The sequence below is a fragment of the Sturnus vulgaris genome, unplaced genomic scaffold (genome assembly GCF_052056855.1).
Source record: "Sturnus vulgaris isolate bStuVul1 unplaced genomic scaffold, bStuVul1.hap1 Scaffold_195, whole genome shotgun sequence".
NCBI classification, from domain to species: domain Eukaryota; kingdom Metazoa; phylum Chordata; class Aves; order Passeriformes; family Sturnidae; genus Sturnus; species Sturnus vulgaris.
In genome coordinates, this window is record NW_028276170.1 from 4,385,935 (window position 1) to 4,402,905 (window position 16,971).

General features: G+C 58.5%; 1 pseudogene; it reads right to left on the bottom strand.

The window, feature by feature from the left end:
* The window catches only part of LOC148218020 (uncharacterized), a 67,587-nt pseudogene extending 51,252 nt beyond the window's left edge, over positions 1-16,335 (bottom strand).
* Positions 16,336-16,971: the final 636 nt, after the last annotated feature.

A 16,971-nucleotide genomic window follows, 5' to 3' on the forward strand; every position in this document is an offset into this window, starting at 1 on the left:
GGGGAACGGGAGAAAGAGTGGAGGTTTGGGATTGGACTGAAAAGGACTTTGAACAGATTTAGAGGGATTGGGAGTGCACTGGGAGAGAGGGTGGAGGTCTGGGAGTGCACTGGGAATGGAATGGTTGGGGACCGAGAGGAATTGAGAGGGACTCTGGTGAAACTGGGAGGGACTGTGAGGACACTGGGAGGGACTGGGATGGACTGGGTCCATCCCGAGTCACTTGGGTTGAGGGGCAGGAGGCCCCGGGGATGGGCACAAGAAGGGCTGACGTGTCTCGGGTGATTCCCAGGGAGGTTTTGAGGGGCTCCAGGGTCATTCCCAGGGCAGGGCCCGAGGGGACACGCTCTGCCCCACGCTCACCTCTGCGCTCCACGAGGAACGGGCTGGACAACTCGTAGTTGTGCCGGCAGTGCCTGTCCACCGCAGCCCGTCTGTACTCCATCCATTGCGGGTCGCTGTTCCAGTGCCTGGCAGCCTTGTCCCCAAAGGAGGTGTCCCCACGTGCAGCCCCACATCGCTGCCCAAGTGCAGGAACTGCTCCCGCTTGGAGATGTTCCTCTCCACGAACCTCAGCCGGTCGGTGCCGTGAATGAAGTGACACTCGGACTAAACCATCTCCTGGAACAGCGCTGTGTGTGCAGGACACAGGTCCGGGGGTGTCCCCCCAGCAGCCCCCCAGCAGCCCACAGTAGCCAAGAGCTCCGGGTCCCTGCCACACGCCCCATGGCCAGCACTGGATAGGGTCTGACACCTCCCCCCTGTTGGAACCCTGGAAACTGAGGGGTTTGGGCTTTCTCTGCTGACAGACATTGACCCCCAGGAAAACTCTGCTTTTGACCTGAGGCTGTGAAGAAGCTTTCCAGAATTGTGATAGAACTGGGATCACTGGTGTGTAGTTTGAATAGAAGTGTGTAATGTCCCATGGTGGAAAATTTAGAATTTGTGGTTTTAGACTATATTAATACATATAAAACAAGATGGAGGTTTTAGGGTGGAGTTTTCTTTCTTTTTCACCTTCTTCACGGGTCTTGCTGGTACTTTTGTAATTGGATAGAAAATTCCACAGTGCAGGTCACAGGTGATTGGTTGTTGGGTTAAAAGTAAAAAGAATTTAGCTGTGTGTTCTTAAGTGGACAGATTGGCCCTTAAAATGCCTTGTAGAGAGAGATACGTGTCCATTTTTGGCCTGTTAGCTAGAAGTGCTGTAGAACTCACTGTAATATAGATAAGAATAAAATATCTGAGTCCAAACACGAAATTCCGTCTCTAGAGCATTTAATCCCGGCTCTGTAACAACAAAAAAGAAGATAAAACGCAATTTCCCCCTCCCCAAATTCTCCTGGCGGGGGGCGCTGGGGGCGGGGCGCGGGTGGAGTCCAGGTGAGGAGCTCTGGGCGCTCTGGGACTGCCTGAGGAGTCATCAGCGCCGCGCGCTCTGATTGGCTCAATTATTTTGGTGCCTTCTCTGATTGGCTGAGGAGAGGCCCGGGAGTTGAGAGGAGGACCGGGAGAGATCCTGCCCCAGGCTAGCGGTGGAAGAACATCCAATTAACAAGGCATGCAGATCATTTCCCAGCGGTGCCCACACTCCTGTAGGAACTAAATGCACCGAGGATCTCACGAGGGTCACCAACTCTCTGGCGGCCAAATCCAGCCCTGCGCTCCCTGCGGGTGCGGGCACTCTGGGAAGGGCTCAGCTGCGGCTCAGATGGCCGGAGAGTGGCTTGGTGGTCACCTCGTGTGTGAGGCAGTGATGGGCTGGGGAGATGCGTGGACACTGCACATAATCACTTCCAAGCAAAAATCATTCCAGGAAGGAGTAACAGCTTCTGACAGAGACCAAGTGTTGCCACCAGGTGCTCCTGCCAACAGCCGCCTGCAGAAAGGAGCACACACACCAATGCACGTAGGCTTTGGCTGTCCTCTGGCAGAGAAGTCCCCAGGGGACACAGCTCTCTGTGGCAGGAGCAGGCACCAGCATTGGCAGGCCTTGGGGGCGGCAGGTCTCCTTTGGCAGGGACTCTGCCACACCTGCTGATTTCACTGCTCCCAGGACTCAGAGCAGCATTCGTGCCCTGGGCCATACGTCCCGTGTCTGTGTCACACTCCTGTGTGTGTGACGGCCACCCAGCACCGGGTCTTGTCCCAGAGAGGCCCTGGCAGCTGCTGTGGAAGGCCCCGATGCCCTTCCTGCTGCAGCTGCGTTGGCAACCGTGGGGGCTCCTTCTGCTGCCCTGAGCAGGCAGAGCAGAGGAGCATCTGCTTGTTGTTTGAGCCATTCCTAAAATTCCTGTTGGGCTGTCCTCGAACCTTGGGGGAACGTCTTCCTTGCAAGCTGGGCCACTTTGGGGGGGGGGGGGGGGGGGGGTGTCCCCAGGGCACGTGGAGGTGTGTCCTAGGGCTCTTTGTGACACAGTGCACCGTGGTCACCGTGCAATAGGAAAGGGACAGAGCGTACAAGGGTGACCCTTTGTGACACATCGTGACATAGGTGCTGGCGGTGACACGGCCACACCACAGTGCTCGGTGCACTCGTCGGGACAGGACGGAGAGAGCGGTGCTGTGAGGAGCCCCCACACAGCCAGCTTGTTCCCTACTGACCCGGAGCTTTTCCAAAGCGTTTCCTCTGCAGGTGACCTCGAGGACAGACTGCAGGACACGGTGTCCTGTAGCCTTCCCAAGGCTTCTCTGTTGCAGGTGCCCACAAGGCACAACTGCAGCACTTGCCCATCTGGAGCTTTTCCAAGACATCTCTCCTGCAAGCAGTCCCAACTCCAAACAGTGACATGGAGCAGACACCACCCAGAGTGCCCAAGCTGGCCTGGGTGAAGGAGGAGGAGGAGGCTGCAGCTCCCTCAGCACAGCAGCCTGAAGAGCTGGAGCAGATCCAGCTGCTGCAGGAGGGTGAGTAGCAGAGCTGGGTCACAGGGCTGGTGCCTGCAGCCAGCTTAGCCCCATCCCATCCCATCCCATCCCATCCCATCCCATCCCATCCCATCCCATCCCATCCCATCCCATCGCATCCCATCCCATCCCATCCCATCCAACATGCCCATGGATAGGATAGAAGAGGGGCTGGGGCTGAACCCCCAGGCAGCCACACCCCATCCCTGGAGCATCCCAGGGCTGTCCCTGCCTGGGAATGCAGGGCTGGCCTGTGTTCTCCGGCCTCTCCCACAGCCCCTCAGCCCTGGCTGCGCTCGCTCTTTGCCAGGTGCCGCCATGGACCCGACACAAGAGCAGGACCCTGCCCGTGGCCGCTTCCGCAGAACAGCGCAGGTACTGCAGCCATCCCCACCTGGGCTGGGCCTGCTGTCATTGCTCAGCCCAGCACCGTGCTTGGAGCACTCCATGGATTCTCCCTCTCTTCCTGCCCTTCTCCTGCAGATGATCTATGAATTCATCGTGTCCATTTGGCGGGAAGAGACCACCGGTGTGGGCACTGGGCTCTTGGCAAACTTTCCCCTCTTCACTGCTGAGACCGGGGCTGCCATGCTGGATTTGCTTGTGGAGAAGGGTGTCTCCAATCCAAAGCAAGTAAGCAGCCTGTGGCCAGGGCTTGATCACCCCAGGAATTGTGTGGCGCCTCAAGCCAGCTCTGCTGGGTTCCTTCAGTCTTTGAGGCCCAGACCAATAGGGTAGGAAGGGCAGCACTTCTCAGGGGAAGCTGGGGAACCTGCTGCTCGGGCAGGTGTCCAAGTCTCCCCGGGCCTTCTGCAGGTGCCAGCCATGGTGAGGTACATCCACAAGTGGCTCACGGCCAACGAGTCTGCTGGGCACAGGCTGGACAAGGCCCTTCTGGAGCTGACCAGGGAATACCCCTGCGATGTGCTGATGACTCTCTTGCGCTGGGCCCCATCGGGTGACAGGTACGGCAGCCCCACCTGCCTTGAGGGTTTAGGGTTCCCTGGCCCGTTACCCTGTAGAGCCTGTCCCTGGTGACTGCCAGACAGGGGGACAGTTCCAGGAGCCTCTGGCTCCTCCGTTTGCCAGTGCTGCCATGTCAGCCCCTGAGCGTGCTGCCACGCTCCCTCCCTGCCCCTCAAGATGCCTGCACCCCCGTGGGCTGGCTGGGTGCTGCCAGCGAGGGCCGGTGGGCAGAGGCAGGGCTGACGGCCAGCGCGGGCCCCTGCAGCAGCCCAGGCCACAGTGCTGTGGCCCAGACCCCCTTGACACAGAGCTCTGACCCCACAGAGCTGCTACGGCCATGTGGGGAGTGATCATGTCCTCCACTGGGACTGCGGAGCCGGCGCTGCAGATACTCCTCAATGTGCTGAACGCCTGGCCAGTGGACAGTGTGTACACCTCCGATGGGGACAGCACAGGAGTCTTTGCCCTGGCTGTGAGTTCCTGCAACTGACCTTAGCTTGCCCCTAGGCCACCTCTCCAGCAGCTAGCTCTCTGTCCTCCCCCCAGCTGCATCTCTCTGCCTCAGGCACTGCGCTGAAACCTGCCTTAGGGGCAAGGTTCAGGGGCACCAGGCTGGGTGACCCCGAGGTGTCTCCCCCGGCCTCTCCCTGGCATGCTCGGGCTCTGCCACACGGATGTCTTGGCACTGAGTGTTGTCTCTGGGTGGTTCATTTTTTGCAGGCAACCGTGACACTGTGGAGGGTCTTCAACCTGACCTGGTGCCCACCTATAGTGTTGGAGTATTTTCCCCGTCTCTTTCTGTGTCTGCTCTTCCAAGTTTACATCAGCGCACTGGATACGCCAGAGGAGGTTGATACCTTCTGGAAGGGGTGCCAGGAGCAACTGGGGCTTGCCACCAACCCCCAAAGGTGCTCCATCCCAGTCCTCCCAGTCTCCCCATCCCTTCCAAGGCAGGAGCCAGGGCTGCCAGCATCACCTGGGCTTTGCTCTGCACACAGGTTTGCGGTGCAGACCCTGAAGGTCCTGCTCTGCCGAGTGCAGTGTGAGCGTGTTGTGGTAGCCATGGAAGGCAAGGCTGGCTGGGACACGCTGCTCTGTACTGACACCCACCACTATGCAGTGGGACTCCTGGCCAGGTGAGACCCCCTTCTCCCTGCTGCCCCCGGCACTTGTGCCCAGGGTGCCCCACACAGTTCCCATGGGCATGGGTGAGAGGGCTTTGTCACAAAGAGACGGACGAGCAGACTGGAAAAGGCTGGCACAGGAGGGTGCCCGGGAACAGCCGCCTCCCAAAGCGCCCACGGGGTGCTTGGGAAAAGACCAGAGCTCTGTGAGTCAGTCCTGGGAGAGCTTTGCCCTCTCGGCTCAGGGGCAATGATGCCTTTTCCCCCCACCAGGGAGATGCGCTGTGTCTCCATGATCTGGTGTTGCAGCTTCATCTCCTGCCTCTTGGAGCTCCTCAGCCAAGACATTTCAGACTGGCAGCTGCCCGCCATGGCGTTCCTTGTGGAGGTGAGCCCCATGGGCAGCACAGCTGAGCTGCCTCCCACCTCTCTGCCCTCTCACAGCCGCAGCTGCCTGGGACGGTGCCCGTGCCCTGTGCTGCTGCCTTGGCTCAGCCCTGTGCAGTTCTGAGCTCCTGCCAGCTGGGCACCCCGGTCACTGCTTTGTGCCTTTCAGGTCCTGGACCTCCTGGACATCAAAGAATGGGGTGACAGCCTCTTGGAGATCATGGCAAGGCGCCTGCAGAGCACGTCCAGGGAGATGCGTCGCCTGGTGCTCAGAGGCCTCGTGCAGCTCAGCAAGGACCCCTCGATGGTGAGAAGACAGCAGCGGCTGAAGCTGTGCTGGCAGCGTGGGGCTGGGGAAAGCAGCCCCTTGGGCTTGGCTGGGCTTTGGGAGCTGTGGCAGCTGCTCCCAGCTCTCCTGCGTTGCTGTTCAGCTGCCCGAGTGCTTCAGGACAGGCCTTCGGCCCCTGGGCTCCACGGCAGCAGCAGCAGCAGCGTGGGCTTGTCCTGCCTTGTCTTCCGTGCAGAACAGTAGAATGTACAGCCTGACAGAAAGCCTTGTGGACCTGTTGCGGGATGCAGATGAAGACATCGTTGAGATGACCGTCGCGGTGCTCAGCTTTCTGCTCTCGCACAGACACCTCGCAATACCCAGCCCCATCGCCCTGCGGCTGGCTGGCGCGCTCTGGCCACTGCTGGACAACGTAAGGCTCTGTGCCCCCAGCCACGGCCACTGGGTGCTGCCCCCAAGTGTGGTGCCCCGTGGATCTTTGGGCCTGTGCACAGAGGGGCCTGGAGCAGCTGATGTGGAGGGCTTTTGCTTCCTTTCCAACAGGACAACCGCCATGTGCAGCTGCTCTCCATTCGCCTCTTCCAAGAGGTGATGAGGTTGGTAGCGGCCAAGGGTAAAAAGCCCCTCAAGATGCTTGTGAGCAAGAGCCTGCTGCCACTCTTCTTCAACTGCCACGATGAGAACATGCGTGTGGCAGAGGTGAGGACTCCTGGGCGCTGCTGTCCTCCTGGCAGGGGGCTCAGCTGTCTCCCTGCACCCGGGCACCTCATGGGCTCCAGCCTCCTCCTGGCCTTGGCACAGGGAGGCAGCTCCTGTGCCCTGGGCTGCGGTGCCATCTCTGGGTCTCTGCTGCTCTGCAGGCCTCTTGTGAAACGCTGCTTTCTGCACTAAGCTTCCTGAAGAGGAGAGATCTTGAGCAGCTGCTGATGGCGGATCAGATGTGGAGGTTTGGCGAGTGCTTGGTAAGAACGCTGCTCCCTTCCCTGGGCTGCCCACGCGGGCTCTTCTCCAGGCTCCTCTGGCGCCAGGGCCGGAGCTGATGGAGCCCCGAGCTCCATCAAGCCCGCGCCTTGCCTGGCCCTCTGCCCCGCTCAGGGCTGTGCGGGCAGGGCAGGCCGGATCCAAGGGACAGAGCCCGCGCCAACCCTTCCCTCCGTGCCCTGCCGCTCTCTCCAGCTGGCACAGGACAGGAGCCGAGCGGCCGAGCTGCTGCGCCAGGCGCTGCCGTACCTGCGGAGCCCACAGGAGCCCCTGCGAGAGGCGGCCGTCAGGTTTCTTGGTGAGCCACAAGCCCGGCTCCCTCCCCGCCCCGCCGCAGCTCGGCCCCAGCCCCGCCTGCTGCCCCGGCAGCGCCATCCGGGCCGGGGCTCTGGAGCCCCGCCTGCCCTCGGCGCCGCTGCCGCCCTCTCGCAGCCGTGTCCTTGGGCGTCAGGATGCGGCGAGGGCCGGGCCTGAGCCCTGCAGGGGAAGGCGCTGCTGTGGCCGCAGGGCTGGCAGCGCCGCTGCGGGGCAGCTGTGCGGCTGGGGCCGTGACAGGCTCTGTGTTGGCAGGGATGGCCGGGCGGTTCCTGAGAGAGCAGCAGCGAGAGTTGCAGCTCATGTGCAGGGGTGAGTGAGGCCAGCGGGCTGTCAGCGGGGGCTGGCGCTGGCAGCTGCGTTCCCTGCCCCGGCTGGGAGGGCTCTGCTCCCTGCGCGCACGAGGGGCGGCGTGGGCAGAGCACAGAGACCTTCCAGGGGCCTGCGGGAGGGACATTCGTGGCCAGCGCCTTCCAGCTGATCCTTGCTGTCTCCTGCTTCCTCCAGGCCATGGCAAGAGCTGCCGTGTGGGAGGGATGGGGCAGGAGGGTCCCCCCAGGTCCCTGCAGATGCAGGCTCTGACTGTGGCTCTGTTCCTCTCTCTTCCAGCCCTTCAGGACATGACAGATGACACCAGCCCTGCCATCTCATGCCTGGCTCTTCAGACTCTGTACATCAACAGAGTTGTACAGAGCATTCCCTCCTCCCGACTCCAGCAGATGCGAGATGGATTCCGCCGGCTCTGGAAGTCACGGCCTTCCCTGTGTCGCAGGGGCTGGTTGTCCTGTGTGAGCAGTGTGGAGAACTGATCCGGGAGGCTGCGTCTGCTGGGGCCACCTGAGCCTGCAGGGAACACCTCTGCTCTGCAAGCACTTTCTTTCTTCCCACTGTAGGATTAGTAAATTGCTGTTGTCATACACAGAGGTCCAGGAGCTTTCTTTTGGTGCCCAGTCTTCAGGCCAATGGGGAAGAGGGCAAAAAGGGTGCTTGTGCTTGGCAAGTGGGCCAAGCATGCGGAGTGGAAGGGAAAGTGGCCAAAAGGCCCTTGGCCTTTGGTGGTTCTGTGGAAGCCTTAAGGCTTCTGACAGAGCGGGCGCGCAGAGGCCGGAGCTGCGGCGGGGATCCCTGAGAGACCGGTCCCTGGAGATGGCCAGCACCCCTCTGCCAGCCTGGAAGCGCCATCTGTGTCCTGCCCGTGTGTTGCTGGCTGGATTGCTGAGGGCTCTGAGGTGCCTCTTGATGCGGCTCCTCTGGAACTCCTTCAGCAGCCAGGCAGGCCTGGGGGAGGCGTGGAGGGCACGGGGCAGTGGGAGGCCATGAAGGGCTGCGGTGCTGCCAAGGCCTGCCCGGAGAAGGCAGTGGGAAGGCGTGAGGGGGATGCGTGTGGCGCTGGGTGGCGGGAGGCTGTGATGGGCCAGGAGGACTTGTGTGGATGGGTTGGTGGGAAGCCCTGAGGAACTGGGTGGCAGAGGCCATCAGCAGCCCCCAGACAGCCACCTTCTTCCTGCCAGCCGGCTGCTCTGGCGCTTCCCGGACGCGTCTCTGGTGCTTGTGGCAGAAGCCCTCGAGGCCTGGCCTCAGCAGGACGGTGGGGACAGCCCCGAGGTGCCCAAGCTGCTTTGGCCAGGGACAAGGAGGGACAAGAAAGGACAAGGAGGCCCTGCTGGAGCACGGCCACTGGCTGCTGCAGGCGAGGAGCAGTGGGAAGTGGCAGCGCTGGCGATCAGCCCGGGTCCCCAGAGCTGTCCAGGCCACTGTGCTGTGTGGCCAAGATTCCCCTGACACTGAGCTCGGGACCCACAGAGCTGCTGCCACCATGGCAAGAACGATGTCTCCTGGAGCTGGCCTGTGGAGCTCCTGCTGTCAACGTGGCTCTGGACACCAGAGAAAAATGACCAGAGTGTGCACAGGAACAGCAGCACCCAGAAGGCTTGTACCTCCTCAGGAAGACATCCACACCAGACAGGATGCCAAAAGAGGGGATGCTATGGGCACAATTTTTCGTGGCTTGGCAAAGGGTGTCAGGGAAAGTGGTCACCATGGTTTTCTCTTGACTTGCCAGAATCACAGCAACGCTTGGCAGCTTCAGCTGCAGCCTGTCCCCCTGACTGACCTCAGTGGCTCTGCTCGAGGGCACACTCGCCTTCCAGAGTCGGCTGTCCCAATGCAGCAGCGTTGGTGCCATCGTTAGAGACTCTGATGGGACACGAGCCCTTAGCTGCAGCTGCTGACACTCTCCTCCATTGTTATAGTTTTGACTTGCAATTTAAATATACTCATTTTTCTGTTGTGAGACAGAACCAGGAGCAAAAGAGCAAGGCAGGACTAAAACGTAAAAAGGGTATAAAAAACTTTATTATCTACACAAAAAAAGAGAAAGAAAAGCAAATTCAGAAGAAGATCTTCAGACCACTCCTTCCTTCCCTCTCCCAACCTTCATAACAACAAAACAAAGATAGAAAAAACTACTTCAGTCAGTTCCCAAGTTAAATAGCCCTTTTCAGTTCACTTTGGAGAGAGAAGTTTCCTCTAGTCAGGCCATAGGGACTTCACCACAAGAAGGGAAAAAAACAGTCCTCTCGTGGCTTCACTTTCACGATTTGCATCTGCCCTGGAAAAAACTTTCAAAGTCGTTTCCCAAAGCTGTGCTTATGGGCCATACTCATGGGGTATTTACTTTTAAGAATTAACTGTTCCAAACCAAACATTTTCTTCATCTCTCTTTCTCTCTGTTCATGCTCCATCTCCAGAAAAAGAGATCCCCTTTTCTCCTCGGGGCAAAGGATTCTCAACACAGATGCCTTTGATAAACAATCTATCAAATGGAACATCTCCAACCTCCCCGTGTATTTCTCCACGGTTTATAGGAATATTCAGTACATCAGTTCATACCTACAATCTTACAAAAGGATTTTCAGCCATCTTCACAGCATCTCCTCATTCTCCTTCCATCTAAAGAAACTTAGCTCTTGCTTCCTGAGTTTAGAGCATCTCCTTTTTCCCCTCTCATATTCAAAGGAAAGCCGGAGGTCTGCAAAATCTTACCTGAGCACTGAAGAGTTAAAGTTTCACACAGAAGTCACGGCGCTGGGTGTGGGGGCGGCTGAGATGTTAATCAGCTTTTCTGGAGCTTGCTGCAGCCCCGCACTGCCCATGGCCACCCCTGCTTCCAGACAGGGCCCGGCTGCCTCCCCCAGGCCGTGCGGGGGCTGGGCGGGCTCGGCCCCTCCAAAGCTGCTCCGAGCCAGCAGCAGGAGCCGGGCCCCCCCAGAGCCGCGGGCTCGTAGGGGAGGAAGCCGGGCTAAGGTCTCATCAATGAGCCTTTCCTCCCCCCGGCCATCGGGTTCCCTGGTTTGCAAACGGGGCCCAGCCGCCTCCCGAGCTGCCCCCACATGGGAGGGAGCCCGGGCTGGGCCGTTGTTACCTGCTCAGCCACCGGAAATAAATGAGAGTTTTTTCCTGGGTTACCGCCTTCAAAATGTGTGCTCACCGAGCGAACTAACTTTCTCCAGTTGGTTGTTCAGGCTGTCAATAACCAAACCAGCCTCCAATTGGTCCCATCAACTCCCAGAGGGTGTTCTCACAGAGAGAATTTCTCTCTTGAGTTTCTTCTCCCCGGGTGAAACTAGCAGAGAAGTCGATATTAGGGAAGATCCTGCTGCTTTCCACCAGTTTTAGAGGGTCATAAACACTCTGTATAATTTTGAAATTAAGGGGCTCTCAGGCAATGATATGGAAATAGGAATAACAACAACTCTGGAATTAACAACAAACAGAACAGGAGCCCAGTTCCAGTCTCTGGGCCACGGGCACTTTCCCCTTTGGTGCAGTTGCTGTCACAGCTGGCAGTGAGCTCTGGCAGGCTCCTGATGGGCAGGTGCGACGATCCCCATGCGGCTGCAGGGGCACTGGGGTGATGGCAGCTGTGTCCCAGATGGGAAGGGATGGAGGAGAGGCAGGATGCTGGGAAAACAGCAAGCTGAAGCAGGAGGGCGTCCAAGCAGGGCTGCGGGGTCCAAAACAGAGAGGCAGCTCCCGGCGTTGGGATGGTGGGGGGGCAGCAATGACCTTTCTGCTCCGAGAGCCAAAAGCGAGCGAGAGCCAGAAACTGCCCCCCACCCTCCTTTACCTGCTTCTAATTCCACAGTGTTCCCCCTTTCCTTCCCCCATGTCTCCCCTGGCACTCCAAGAGAAACCCCCAAAATACCAAGAAGGCTCTGCCTCCCCCTGTCACTAACCATCACTGCTGAAACCTAGCCATCAGTGCTTGTTGGCATGTCTATGGGAAAAAAAATCCATAGGCAGGGAGGAAAGGAGAAAGCCAACCCCCAAGTCATGGTGATCTCATGGTCATGCTCATCTTGTGCTCGTCTTGTGGTCAACTCATGGCCACAATCATATGATGGTCATGTCAGGATCACAGCTGAGTCATCGTCATGGCCATCTCATGGTCATGTGTAGCAATGAGGAACAAAGACACACGGACTTGATTGCTTGCTCCGAAGAAGATCGTTTATTGTAACCAACTGAGCCTTTTTATACTCGAAACATAACCCAAACTTAACCCAAACTTTACTGAAACAAGCCCGCATTGGCTGCCTGTCACTGCGGTGTCGCTGTTGACGTGTCCCTTTACCCAGTCAGCTCTCTGATCATGTGGTGTCCACGCATCTCCCCAGCCCATCACTGCCTCACACACGAGGTGACCACCAAGCCACTCTCCGGCCATCTGACCCGCAGCTGAGCCCTTCCCAGAGTGCCCGCACCCGCAGGGAGCGCAGGGCTGGATTTGGCCGCCAGAGAGTTGGTGACCCTCGTGAGATCCTCGGTGCATTTAGTTCCTACAGGAGTGTGGGCACCGCTGGGAAATGATCTGCATGCCTTGTTAATTGGATGTTCTTCCACCGCTAGCCTGGGGCAGGATCTCTCCCGGTCCTCCTCTCAACTCCCGGGCCTCTCCTCAGCCAATCAGAGAAGGCACCAAAATAATTGAGCCAATCAGAGCGCGCGGCGCTGATGACTCCTCAGGCAGTCCCAGAGCGCCCAGAGCTCCTCACCTGGACTCCACCCGCGCCCCGCCCCCAGCGCCCCCCGCCAGGAGAATTTGGGGAGGGGAGTATCGTGTTATGTCGCCTTTTTTATTCTTCCAGGGTGAGGATTAAATGCTCGAGAGACGGAATTTCGTGTTCGGACTCAAATATTTATTAATTCTTATCTATATTACAGTGAGTTCTACAGTACTTCTAGCTAACAGGCTAAAAATGGACACGTATCTCTCTCTACAAGGCCTTTTAAGGGCCAATCTGTCCAATTAAGAACACACAGCTAAATTCTTTTTACTCTTAACCCAACAACCAATCACCTGTGACCTGCAATGTGGAATTTTCTATCCAATTACAAAAGTGCCACCTAGACCCGTGAAGAAGGTGAAGAAGAAAGAAACCTCCACCCTAAAATCTCCATCTTGCTTTATATATATATATATTACTATATTCTAAAACCCCAAGCTCTAAATTTTCCACCGTGGGACATTACACACTTCTATTCAAACTACACACCAGTGATCCCAGATCTATCACTCAATTTTGGAAGCCTTCTTCACGGCCTCAGGTCAAAAGCAGTGTTTTCCTGGGGTTCAATGCCTGTCAGCAGAGAAAGCCCAAACCCCTCAGTTTCCAGGGTTCCAACAGCGGGGAGGTGTCAGACCCTGCCCGGCGCTGGCCATGGGGCGTGTGGGGCAGCTGGGGCCCTACTGGTGCCACTGGGAGCCCCCCGGGCTGGGGGCGCGGAGCTCTCGGGTGAGCGGGAGGGGCGGGAAGGGAAGTGGTGGGAACCGTTGGACCGGTGGGGAGAGAAAGGGAAATGGGGAGGTGGGACCCCCAAACAGATGTTTGGGGGAGGCTGGTGACTGGGGAGTGTTGGGAAAGGGGGAGGAAAATACAGAGAAGAGTGGAAAAGAGGAACTGGGACTGCGGGAAGAAGGGTCCCATGCCGGCCGTGGGGCACTGGGGGTGCCGAGTCGCGGTTGCCCGGAGCTCTTGGCTACTGTGGGCTGCTGGGGGCTGCTGGGGGGGAACCCCCGGACCTGTGTCCTGCACACACAGCGCTGTTCCAGGAGATGGTTTAGTCCGAGTGTCACTTCATTCACGGCACCGACCGGCTGAGGTTCGTGGAGAGGAACATCTCCAAGCGGGAGCAGTTCCTGCACTTGGGCAGCGATGTGGGGCTGCACGTGGGGACACCTCCTTTGGGGACAAGGCTGCCAGGCACTGGAACAGCGACCCGCAATGGATGGAGTACAGACGGGCTGCGGTGGACAGGCACTGCCGGCACAACTACGAGTTGTCCAGCCCGTTCCTCGTGGAGCGCAGAGGTGAGCGTGGGGCAGAGCGTGTCCCCTCGGGCCCTGCCCTGGGAATGACCCTGGAGCCCCTCAAAACCTCCCTGGGAATCACGCGAGACACGTCAGCCCTTCTTGTGCCCATCCCCGGGGCCTCCTGCCCCTCATCCCAAGTGACTCCAGTGGCTCTCCCACTCCATCCCAGTCTCTCCTGGTATCCTCATAGTCCTTCCCAGTTTCGCCAGAGTCCCTCCAAATTCCTCTCAGTCCACAGCCATTCCATTCCATTTCCAAGCCCTTTTTCAGTCCAATTCCAGACCACCACCCTGTCACCCATTGCCCCAATCCACTCCACTCTCTCTCGATGTTTCCCCACTCTCTCCAGTTTCATTCCCAGTCCCTCTCAGTGCCACACCAGCCCTCTCCCAGTTCCCCCCAGCTGATCCCAGTGTGTCCTCACTCTCTCCCAGTGTCCCCCCGTGTATCCATCTCACCATGGCACTCGATCTCCCAGCCCGGCCCCGGCTGTCTGCTCTGCTCCGTGATGGATTTCTACCCTGCCAACATCCAGCTGAGCTGGTTCCAGGTGGCTCCAGCAGGAGCTCTCAGGGCATGTGGTGGCCACCGACCTGGTCCCCAATGGGGACTGGATTTCTACCAGCTCCTGGTGCTGCTGGAAACCCCCCGGCACGGGGTCAGCTCCAGCTCCAGGTGGAGCACGTCAGCCTGGAGCACCCCCTGAGCCGGCACTGGGGCACGGCCCGGACCCCACAGTGTGGGGGGAGTGGGGGAGGTATTGGGGGGGCTGGTAGGGGAATTGAGGTGTGCTGGGAGTAACTGGGAGGGAGTTTGAGATAGCCTGGTTTAAACTGGGAGTAAGGCTGGGGGTTCTAGAATGGCTGAGGAGTCTGAAGGATGTTGGGGAGGGTGGGATGGGGTTCCGGGGATCCTGGTGGGCACTGGGAGGGAGTCTGGGGATGCTGGGTGTAACTGGGAGGGATTTGAGTGAGCCTGGAGGGGATGGAAGAAGATCAGGGATGGAAAAGCAGGGGTTGGAATGAGGTTGGTCGTGCTGGAAAGAGACTGGGAGGAGATTTTAAGGGGTCCTACGTGGGCTGGAGGCAATTGGGAGGGTGCTTAGAGGGGTTTCGGGTATCTGTGACAGGTCTGGGGGGGTTCTGACACTTGTGAACCTCCAGAGATGTTGCCAGACACCATCGACACCAAGGTGCTGATGGGGATTGGGGGCTCCGTGCTGGGCTTCATCTTCCTGGCACTGAAGTTCGGCATCTACCTGTGCAAGGAGGTGAGAGGGGGTCCTAACGAGTCGTGGGCCCCCTCCTCCAGAGCCTGTGTGCTCCCCCTGGGAACCCCTGGCTCAGTGTTACCCCCTTTTCTCTGCCCACAAAGCTCCTGTCCCAGCAGCCGCTGCAGACCCTGCCCAGGTGGGGAACACTGGGTGCTGCGGGTCTGCCCGGCAACCTGTGAGTCATCAGAGCTGCTCTCTCTGATTGGCTAAATCTTCTTCATCGCATTCTCTGATTGGCTGAGGAGAGGCCCGGGAGTTGAGAGAAGGAACAGGAGAGATCCCGCCCCGAGCACCGGCACGGGAACAACAGAGCCAGCCTGGGCACAGCGAGGGAATTTATTACCAACCAAATCACAGCAGCACAAGGAGAAGGGAAAGAAATCTCTCCAACCCCTTTCCCCCACCCAACGGGGATAACCAGGGCTCTGCCCAACGGGAGTCACTGGGGATCATCCAACACCGATCCTCCCATGGGGGATGGAGCTGGAGCAGAGCACGAAGCTCTTCCCACACTCGGGGCACTCACAGGGCTTCCCTTAGTGGAGACTCCGTTGGTGTTGGGTCAAGTTACATCTCTGTGAGAAGCTCTTCCCACACTCAGGACACTCGTAGGGCCTCTCCCCAGTGTGGATGCGCCAGTGGACAGTGAGGTTGCCATTTTCCTTGAAGCCCTTCCTGCAGTCAGGGCAACGGAAGGGCCTCTCCTCTGTGTGAATCCACTCATGTAGGAGGAGATTGGAGCTGGTCTGAAACCTCTTCCCACACTTGGGACACTCGTAGGGCCTCTCCCCAGTGTGGATGCGCTGGTGTCGTCTCAAGCTGGAGCTGTCGCCAAAGCTCTTCCCACATTCCAAGCAGGTGTAGGGTCGTTCTCCAGCATGGATCCTCTGGTGTGGGATCAGGTTGGAGCTATGGCTGAAACCCTTCCCACATTCTCCACACTTGTAGGGCTTTTCCCCAGTGTGGATCCTCTGGTGTTCGATCAGCCTGCACCTGTAGCTGAAACCTTTCCCACATTCCAAGCACTTGTGGGGCTTCTCCCCTCCAGGAGGCTTCTCCACCAGCTCTGAGCTCTGCCTGGATCTCCGGCCGCCTTCCCGGCTCAGGGAGGGTCTTTTCTCCTCGCAGCTCCCTGGGCTGGGTTTGCAGCCCCTCCTCGAGAGGGATCTACAGGGCTTTTCTACCTCCTCCATCTGCCAACGCCTTGGGAATGAAATATCCTGGTTTGGGGAAAAGCAAGAGAAGAGGGCCTTAGGCAGGGAGTTCCTCCTTGCCCAAGCTCATCCATGGAAGTCATTGGGCATGTTGTGTCTGTAAGAACCTCCAAAACACCCAGCTTCATCCCAAAAATCCTCCAAACAACACAACACAGTTAAATAATCCCCCAAACATCAAGATTCAGCCAAAATCCCCTCCCAAATATAAAGATTCAGCCCGTGCAAAAAACCAAAGCACCAACTTTTAGCCCAAAAAAGCTCAGAAACACCAAGATTCACCTCTCTAAAAATCATGGATCCCTCTCTCTGCTAACCTGCTGCATGTGGAGGTGCAACACTCCTGGCATTAGGGGAGAGGCTGCAGATAAAGGGAGGAGTGGAACATTGTGCTGTTTACTGTTTCTGCTCCTCCTCCTGTGTCCCCAGTCTTTGTCACACTCCTCCTCCTCCTGGTATTCCTCCACCTTCCGCACACTCCCACCTGCTCCTCCCACATGCATCGTTTGACCATTTTGTTCTTCAACCCCGCTTCTCCTTCCCTTCTGCTGCTGCCCCCAGGCCCAGCACCCACTGCCGGCTCCCTCTTCCCCCCAAACCCACAGCATCCCAGCGCAGGGGCAGCGATGGAGCTGGGGCAGCTCGGGCTGGGGCAGCGCTGGGCTCTCGGCCGCTCCCGCCCGCACTCGCTCCCCACTGCAGCCGCTGCCGCCACCACAGCGCGGGGGGGCCCGGCCTTGGCGCTCCCCCCCTCCCACCTCCCCAAATTCCCCTGCCGGGGGGCGCTGGGGCCAGGAGACAGACGAGTGACAGATCAGGGGGGCTGGGAAGAGTCGGCAGCCAGAGAGCACTGAAAATCTCAGCAGTGACTACAGTGGGATCTTCGGGGACTAAACATGGCAGGACACCCATGCAGGGGAGAAAGGGAAAGCCAGGAAGGGATCCCGGCAAAAGGGATGATGATCCCAAAATATCTCTGAAGGGTCCCTTGGGAGCATGTGGAGGGAGTTTGCACATTCTCCCAGAGGTAATCAAGGACAGGGACACCCACGGGGGGCAATAAGGGAAGTTCAGAAGGGATTTAGACAACAGGGGATGGATGGTGTTGGTGTGCTGGGAAGGGATTGTGTGAAGGGCAG